The sequence below is a fragment of the Epinephelus lanceolatus genome, chromosome 23 (assembly GCF_041903045.1).
Source record: "Epinephelus lanceolatus isolate andai-2023 chromosome 23, ASM4190304v1, whole genome shotgun sequence".
NCBI lineage: Eukaryota > Metazoa > Chordata > Actinopteri > Perciformes > Serranidae > Epinephelus > Epinephelus lanceolatus.
In genome coordinates, this window is record NC_135756.1 from 10,357,962 (window position 1) to 10,367,135 (window position 9,174).

A 9,174-nucleotide genomic window follows, 5' to 3' on the forward strand; every position below is an offset into this window, starting at 1 on the left:
TTGGCAGTGAATTTTTTGTTATCTTTAAAAAAAACAGCTGAGATCAACAAGCCAAGCCAACTATAAATAAATAAAAATAAAACATCCCAGCACTGTAACTGTAAAAAGGACTTATCACGTTGCCTGTTCTCAGACAATACACTTTCACTTGAATACATATGCGAAAAGAAGAAGGGACTTATGGAAATTGTCCATGCCTTCTGTCCTCACGTCTTTCTTTCCTGATCTCCCCTGAGGGATGAACTGCTCACAAAGCCAGAGTGAACGCTGCTGAAGTGCAGAGAAAATGTTTATGCACCAAATCCTTTTTTGTCTTCCCCCCTCTGTCCGTAATGCTGCTCGATTTGCCTAAACTTTTTCTCAGAGAAATTGGATGATTTCCATTTTGCTCTCGAGTGAGGAGCTTTGGGAACATGCCTGTGTTAATCTCCTCAGGATTCCCTCTGTTTAACCCGACGCTGGAACACACTGACGAGGGGATTTCTCCTTTGAAATAAATAATCTCACCTGACATAAGTGGAATACACTTGGAGATATGGAAAATCATTATCCTCGTACTCATTTATTACCTCCAAAGCCAATCATGTTTTACAGTGCCTTCAGATTTATCCCTCCTGATCCAAGTCAGTCGGAAGGATTTAGTAGAAGTAAAAAGTGTTTTATGATGAACCCCCACAGCTGGCTTTATGTGTGCAGTATGGTGTGGACAGGTTGATGAGGGATTTCATGTAACTGGATGTGACTCGGAGTCAGTGCCAGACCTAGAACATTCTGTACCATAGGCAAGCCCCCCAACCCTGAACATGACCAAGAGCTACTCAGAAATAAACACTAACTGAAGTACAAGAGGCCTTTCTGTTTAGTCCAGCGCTCCGTTGTCTCGACGACGTTTAGCACCACATTTCAAAGCGCTATTCATTTAGAGGCGGAATTTAAATGTTTTGTGACGTAAATGTCTTGCCTTCTATTTTATTTTCTGTTAGCTTTTCTGTTAGCTTTGCTTTGCTATTCATGTTAACATGCGGACACGTAGTATCCAATGCCTACCCTGTGGTCCCCACTAGCTCCTTGGCTAGCTAGCTAGCAGCACCACTCATTCGGTGATTACCTCTGCTAACAGTGTCCCAGTGGGGGGGCATATTGGCGCGGAAACATAGTGGCCACCCTCCACGCTCACCCCAGGCAGCCCCGGTGCGCATGTGGCCTCATTTTGAGCACAAAATCCCCTTTAGCATTGTTAACTATGTTAGCACTGTTAACCATGCTGACAGGTGACCTAGGGGGAGACCAGAAGGTGGGCATAATGGGTCTCATTCATGAAATGTTTGTAAATCTGTGAGAGCATTTGCACATAAAAAAACTTGGAACTAAAAACTTACTCCAGATTCATGAACGCTGCAGAGAACTCAGAAAACTAATGCTAGTCAGCATATATGGAGGTGGTAATTACTATGGATAGGTGCATCATGTTGACATGAGAACATGGAGCACACAAAGAAGGAAAGAGAAAAACAAAAACTAGTCCGACACTGAGGTGGAAGTTATTTTATGTGAGGTGGGGGTTGAGAAAAACATTTTAATTTCTTCTGTTAGTAGTAGTGTGACAGGGACAGGTGAACCAAAGGCTTGGAAGAAGGTAACAGGTAGCCGTTAACTGTGTGTCATCTGTTGTAAGAACCATCCAAAAAGTTTCAAACGAAAATGGTTGGACATGAAACTTCGCACAAGTACACACACAAAAAACACAACAGCTACAGGAGGCTCCTCCCAGTCACAGCTCTCTGCTGCAGACGCATCATTGGCGAGACCTCTCTGTCAGTTTGCCTCAGTTTCTCAGTGTCGTGATATTAAACCACCATTAAAACATCTTAATACAGGCAGTCTAATGTAGGCAATAACCTTTCCTTTAGTTTGATAAAAAAGTAATGTAGTCTGGCGTAACACCACACTGTGTGTTGCAGACGCTGCATTGCTTTCCCACATCCACAAGTCTTATTTAACCAAATCTAAATTTAAAATAATATTTTCGTCTCCCATGTTGCGTCTCTGATAATTAAATCAAACAAAAATGACGTGCAGTTTGGGGCTGTGCTGCATAAAGACGGCAGAGGTTTGTTATTTTATTTATTGATTTATTTATCAGCGTTTTCCAGTTTTGTATTGAGTCGATTTAAAAAAACTCACATTATTCACATTTTTAAGGACCCTAATCTGACGCTTAAATCTGCTAAATGCTAACTAATGTAACTAAATGTGTTGCATTTCTAATCTCTTGTCACGTTTATCGTACTTGTTTCAAAGACATCTGTGTATTCTGAACATAACAGAGCACAACACGAATTAAAATTGTAATTTCTAATAATGACAAGCAACCTTTATGTGCAATATCTTACTTAAACAAGCACTATAAGCAGTCAGAAGCAGGCGTAGATTTTGTTAGTACGAAAAGATCGGAGCTGCTAACATATTGATGGATGCAGAAATACACGTACATTTTTTTCCGCAAACAGTTTATACACCAATTCGTTCATGAATGAGAGCCAGTGTTTCCACAGCAACACTGTTGGGTCAAGATGTTGTTACTAGCGTTAACTGTCAAATGAGCGGCATCGCTAGCTAGCTCTCAGCAGACCCTGGGTGGTGCACAGTGAAGTTAACTAAGGAGTAGCAAAAGTGACTTACAGACCAACATGCATATAATAATCTTAAAATATTTTAAATAGATAATAAACAAAAATAATTAAAAAGAAAATACAATAAAAGAATACAGTTTGCAGATTTAGTCGTCTTCCTTTTTCTTATTTTCGTACTGCACCCCAGGTTTTGCCTTTTCATATTCCCTTACTCTAACACTCTCCACATACACTCCCTTACATGCTGGGCAATCTTTGTGTCCCTCCTCATGGCACCCTAGGCATCCGCCTGTGTCACCTATAGGAAGATCTGCCACTGCTCGGAGCTAACGATGGTCAGGAGTGACATGTGCGGTCGTTTTTGTGATGGGCTTGCCGCTATTCACCAATGACAGGACCAACAATCTTAGCCAGGATATGTCCCCTTAAGGCTCCTGTAGTAGATGGTCCAGAGAGGGGGTGGGTGGGGGGGGGGGGGGGGGGGGGGTGATTATGTCTGAGAAAAGCTCGGGGGCTTTGAATAAAAAGAGATGGATAAAAAGAGAGAATCCCACCCGTGACAAAAACCACAGCTCGCGGCGCACATCGCTCACATGTCCAGCGGAGAATGAAACCGTGGGCGCCTGATTTGTGCCTAATAAAGTTGTCACATCTTATCAGGACTCACATCGACTACAGGAAGCACAAGCCTCCAGTCAGGGCTCGTCAGGGGCGATCAGGGGCAGCCAGTACTGGACAACACTTCACAGTGATGGATGATGGGATAGCACGCTGCCTGATGGAAGAGAGGGCCAGATGATGCAGGATGATAACGGGTGAACAATGGACCGCCGCGGGGGGGTTCTGCTCGATTTATTAGGGGTTGTAAGCATCTGAGAATTACAGCCATAATCCCGGTCTCTTGGTAGCGACTTCATCAAACAGTCCAAGAAAACACAAGTGAATTTTTAGAGATCCGTCCACTTTTCTCGGAGCGACAGAGAACACTTCCTGGACTGCACTGTCTTTGCACCTCAGCACCTCATAAGCCCACGCTCGGGGTGACTGTTAGGGAGAAATGAATGCAGTTCACGTCAGCGTGCCTCTGCTTGAAGACAGGTCCTGTCCTGTGCCTTGCTTATTTCCTCTTGCCCACGCTCCCATTATGGAAGGCAGTGTCTATGGCCTGACCTCTAGAGGGAGGCAGCGCGTGGAGTCAGAGGAAGCAGCACGTCTGCCCACAGAGGCCACATACACAGCTCTCTGCAACAAAGACGAGCCAGCCACAGATAGATCAGAACACATGCCTGCCAAACAGGATATTTAGAGAATTAGCTTTTAGTGGTGTCCATTTTTTGAACATCCAGAGTCCCTGAAAGCCTCAGGTCCTCTTCAAGATCACTGAATCACAGCTTGTGCGAGGCTTTCCTTTTCAGAGAATCAGTGTGCTTCTTTAAATTAACTTAAAATGTGCAAAGGTTTTCACAGGTGTTCAGCAACATAACCAACAGTAGTTATGTTATCAAGCATGACTGTCCATTGCCTCGGGAAGTAATATTCCTTTATCTCAGCGTTGCAGGCATCGTCAGGGCTTTAATTTATCTTCAGATTACGCTCCATAGCTTACGGGTCTATTGGATGTGAAATTATTTAATGTTTCCTCTCCCCTCAAAACACATCACGCTCCCCTGCAGTTTTTTTTATTACTTTTCCCCAAACTGCTCTTTTTTTTCTATAGATTCATTAAAAAGAGTTGCGGTTGCACCCCCTTTTATCAGAAGTTTTCAAATAGTGAAGCCGAAAAACCAGATGATGCTCTCGCCCTCTCTGTCATTATGCATTCCCAGTTTAGAAACCAAATGTGCTCCATGCGCAATATCTGAGTACAACAGGCCAGCTGTGATCGAGAGGTTGGAGCTTTAAATCAATCACGGGTGCCGTGTTACTGGGAGTTACGGAAATTGCTCTCATCTCTAACTCGGTGACGGTGCTTTTGCATGCAAAACAGATCTGAGCAACAAGTTCCCTACGAGTGAAAAATGAGTGAAATACAAACCAGACCATTTGAGCTGTACTTAATGTATTAGGAATTCTGCTTAATGGTAAAGCAAAATAAAATCATACTTTTTAATGTCATATATTATTTTTGAGTTCACTTTAAAGCTGCGCATAATCATTTTCTATATGAACAATGGATCAGATTACCATGTGTAATGTGAGAGGGGTCACACGTAGTGATGAAGCCTCAAAAAATTATCACCATCGACACTATTTTAGTCTGTCATCGCCTTCATTAATCTTGTCTGCAGCCACAGCAGGCAGCTGTTTGCAGCTAAAGAACACAGTGGAGTGTTGGGCCCCTTAGTACCAACTGAGCATGGTTTAAACACCACAGCCTACCTGAGTATTGTTGCTGACCGTGTCCATTCCTTTATGACCACAATGTACCCATCTTATGATGGCTACTTCAAGCAGGATAACACACCATGTCACAAAGCCCAAATCATCTCAAACTGGTTTCTTGAACATGACAATGAGTTCACTGTACTCCAATGGCCTCCACAGTCACCAGATCTCAGTCCAATAGAGCACCTTTGGGATGTGGTGGAACGGGAGATTCTCATCATGGATGTGCAGCCGACAAATCTGCAGCAACTGTGTGATGCTATCATGTCAATATGGACCAACATCTCTGAGGAATGTTTCCAGCACCAGAATTAAGGCAGTAATGAAGGCAAAAGGGGTCCCACCTGGTACTAGCAAGGTGTCCCTAATGAAGTGTCTAGAGGTTGTTGTTTTGCTGTTGTTAAAAGCAGATCCCTATGACTTCATCAAGAGTTTTGATCTCTGTTTTTGGACTTGATATTCAGCAAATTCTAATAATACACAAAGTACTGTATATCGACATTATATTGCATATTTGTTATTGAGTTTTTGTGTATGTTTTTTGTGTTTCTAAAGTTTTGTTTTAATGTTCATATATACTTTTTCTGTATCGATTAATTGTGATTTGGTTTCACAGACTCTCTGACTGCAGGCATGAATCAGACACTGCTTCTTAACATTTACTGTTTTTTTCTCCATGTAACTGCTTTCTCAATCAATGCTTTTGTCTGTTTGCTTTCACCTTGTGTGTGATAGACAACTCTTGACTCTGCTGGTATTCAGTCCAACATTCTCATGTGACTCCACAGGTGGCGTACTTCACCGCTCAGCTATTTTAAGTGCTGCTCAACACACACAACCAGAGGACCAGAAGGCGAAGAGCACACTGAAGGAAGAATCTGTGGAAAAATTCCACTGTCTGAATCTGGAGCAACATTTGCAGCACTTTACTCTCAACATAGTGATGTGTTGTTTAATCTGAAATACAGTTAATAAGACCATCCCCCATGTGACTTTGTCTCTTTTTTACCTAAGGGTTTCTGAAACTAAAACATGTCTGCCCGAGCACCTAATAGAATGTACTGTCCACTCAGTATGCATGTTTTTCCATGTTAAGGTAAAATGTCAGACTTTTGGGACAAATATTACAGTTTTAATTCAAGTCCATAAAATCTTGGTGAAGCAGGTGGCTTACTGCTGTCTCTGCAAACATATCTGACATTTAGGCGACTCTCAGCGTGTCCCCAGGATTGCACCGAGGCTGTTGAGTCAGAATACCTTGGGTGTCTGCGGCAGTCACAGCAGGCCTCGCTAATCACATTACATTTAGCCGTGACAAAGACAAGGCCATGTACAACTGAGATAGATGGATTAAACCATTTTAGTAAGTATGGATTACCCTTCAGTACACTAATCAACTTAATGAGGATGGTCTCGAGAAACGCTGCGGAGGGGGAGATGAGGAGCTTGCAGGAGGCGGAGATATGATGATTTTATTTTGCAAACATGAACTTCCATTCGTCTTTAGCTTATCATTAATTATGGTGGATTGTGTGTCCTGGAAAACAGAAGGAACAGTTTAAAGTCAGTCCCATATTTTTGTATGTTCTGCAGATTTGCTATTGATGTGAGTGAAGGTATGGACAGTGTATGGGTTAGTTAATGTTCCAGTATTGGCAAGTAGCAACAGAGGAAACTGATACTAATTTAGTGGATGTGGCATTAGTCCATAGACACTAGTGATCAAAATCATACTCACATTTCTTTTACTGTAAAAATTTGACATTAGCAATAAATCAAATGACTTGCTTTGTCGTGACAAACCCAGTTTGGTTTACGTAACTTTACTGTCTGGGTTAAGTCTCACTGCTCTCAACAACCTTGCTCCCAGCAGCAGCAGGCAGCTTGTTTACAGCACAAAAGTTCAGATAAACCCACCATACCCTATCACAAGCCCTTTTTAGATAGGAATTGTGCAAATTTGCAGGAAAGCCCAATCAGTCTTTTTTCAGCATTGGCAGTATAAAAACAAAATCGGGGTTGCTGCAGCAAAATGCCGCCTACCTACTTTTGTTTACACAGAATGCGCCTTTTTCGGGGCAATGGGGGGCGTGAGCAAGTAACAAAACGTGTAGCTCAGAGTTTGACGTAAACAGTGACGTGGGAGGGAAGCCGTGGCTGGTCAGACCTTCGGTGATTCTCTCATAAATCGGCCTGTTCTTCACCGTCCCCGCCATCTGACAGTTAATGGCCTCTTCATTTGCGAGGACAAGGAGGGCGCGCAGTTCCTTGTCTCCACAGTTGCTCATCTTTACAGTGTCTGTCAGGTTTGCGTTTCCCTCTTGCTACTAGCTGCTCGCTAATTCCTGCTATCAGCTGTTTCCTGTTTATCCACCGCCAGTGGGTCGCACGTGCGGCGTCATCAGCAGCTCCTCCCACAAGTCTTCAACAGCCCCTCCCGTTGCAGAAGGCGTGTTTAAACTAAAAGGGTTCCGCCAATATGACTACCCTACAAGGCGGGAAATTGGGCACCTCGGATCAAGCTCTGTGTGTCTAAACGCTCACAGCTTGCCGGCAAAATGGCCCAACATTCGCGGAAAATCTGGCAGTGTAAAAGGGGCTTAAGCAGGGGCAGAGCCATTTGGAGCTCAGCCCAAACCTAGAGGGGTCCAGGGGCTTGCTTCCGTGATAACATTTTTTCGCCATTTACAGAAACTATATGCACTCTTTTACAAGCCATTTGATTGGGTATGGTTTGTGTGCGCAATGGTGTTGTCTGTGTGTGTATGCATGGAGGGACTTCACATGCTATGAGCCAATGGCTGTGGGGGCAGTTACTGATTGAGGACAGGTGTGATTCAGGTGCTTCACTCGCTGGGGTGTTCAAGCTGCAGGCTGCAAGCACTGCTCCTTCTCTCATTCTCTGTGTGCTTTTAATCTGCAGGCCAAGGTCTTCCTGACATGTCGCAGCCATAAGGCCAAGTTGCACCTCCAGAAAGGCTGGAGAGTGACACCGAAGTCAGCCATCAAGTAACAGTTACATGTGACAACAAAGGACAACTACAGAAGCAACACAGTCTCACTCCGACCTTGTCACATATTGACATTTCGGTCATGGATTTTCCACGTCCACAATCGACATGCAAGGTACCCTGGGTGTATTGGTTGTTGACATTCTGGGACACCGTGTCCCAAGTTCTGCCTGTTACATGTATTGTCTTCTTTCAAAATACACTTCTGTTTTCACAGGAAATTTTACACTTACATGCAGTCTCTTTCAAAAGATGCGCACTACGTCGGTACAACACCGTGAACTTTTTTTTTTTTTTTTCTTCAACAACAAACACATGATTAGGTTAAGGAACAAAGAACAGGGTTTGGTTTAAATCTTAAGGGACACAAACACTGCTCTCTCACATGAAAGTCTGTGTTTGTTTGACCCACGTATCCATCCCATCCATGGACTTTCGTTGCCTTAATGTTCGTCCTTGTCCCGCCGCATTTCCCCCAATGCTGCAGGGCAACATTAAACTATAACGGCAACCGGCTGCACATCATGCCGTTGGTTTCTGACGCTGCAAGTCACTGCCCAAGCACCGGATTTGTACAACTTCAGAGTGAGACCGTGCTCAAAAAACTAACATTCCCCAGCCCCTTTGGAACCAAAGAACTGACCATGCCCCCTCCCCAGCATTAATTAACTCTGACTTTAATATACGCGTAAATAATAAAAACAAATTGTGTTAACCCTTTTTAGCATTGTGATGGCCTGTACATTACTAGGTGTCAAATCGTGAGTCTGCATACCCACTGCAAGTACTGCAGTAGGGGTGTTATAGAATGCCTAAAACTGAAAAATGTCATAATTGCTAAAGACAAAAAAACATCCTGTGGTGCATATATCCTGTTTTGTATCTTATTGTTCTCCATCTGTCTCCATCATTCTGAAACCACAACACAGCAGATGTTGAGGATGACTAATCTTCACTCCTGCCACGTAGAAAGAGGCAAAAACTGTCTGATGTTGCTATTTTCATATGTAGGGTAGAGATTTGGCATAAACAATATTACTAACCTTGAAACTTGTTTTTGTTTTACTATGCTGGAGTAAAGATCACAGAATGAGTGTTCAGCTGACAAATCTGCCACATTTGAATCCATGTCATAATAATCTGGG

At 43.2% G+C, this 9,174-nt stretch overlaps 1 long non-coding RNA gene across 1 annotated transcript in view; it reads left to right on the forward strand.

Annotated features, from left to right (window-relative positions):
• The window catches only part of LOC144461811 (uncharacterized), a 91,821-nt gene extending 85,939 nt beyond the window's left edge, over nucleotides 1-5,882 (forward strand). Inside the window, exon 4 of the long non-coding RNA XR_013490448.1 lies at nucleotides 5,807-5,882. This is a non-coding gene — a long non-coding RNA (uncharacterized LOC144461811). The remainder of the gene's footprint in view (nucleotides 1-5,806) is intronic.
• Nucleotides 5,883-9,174: the final 3,292 nt, after the last annotated feature.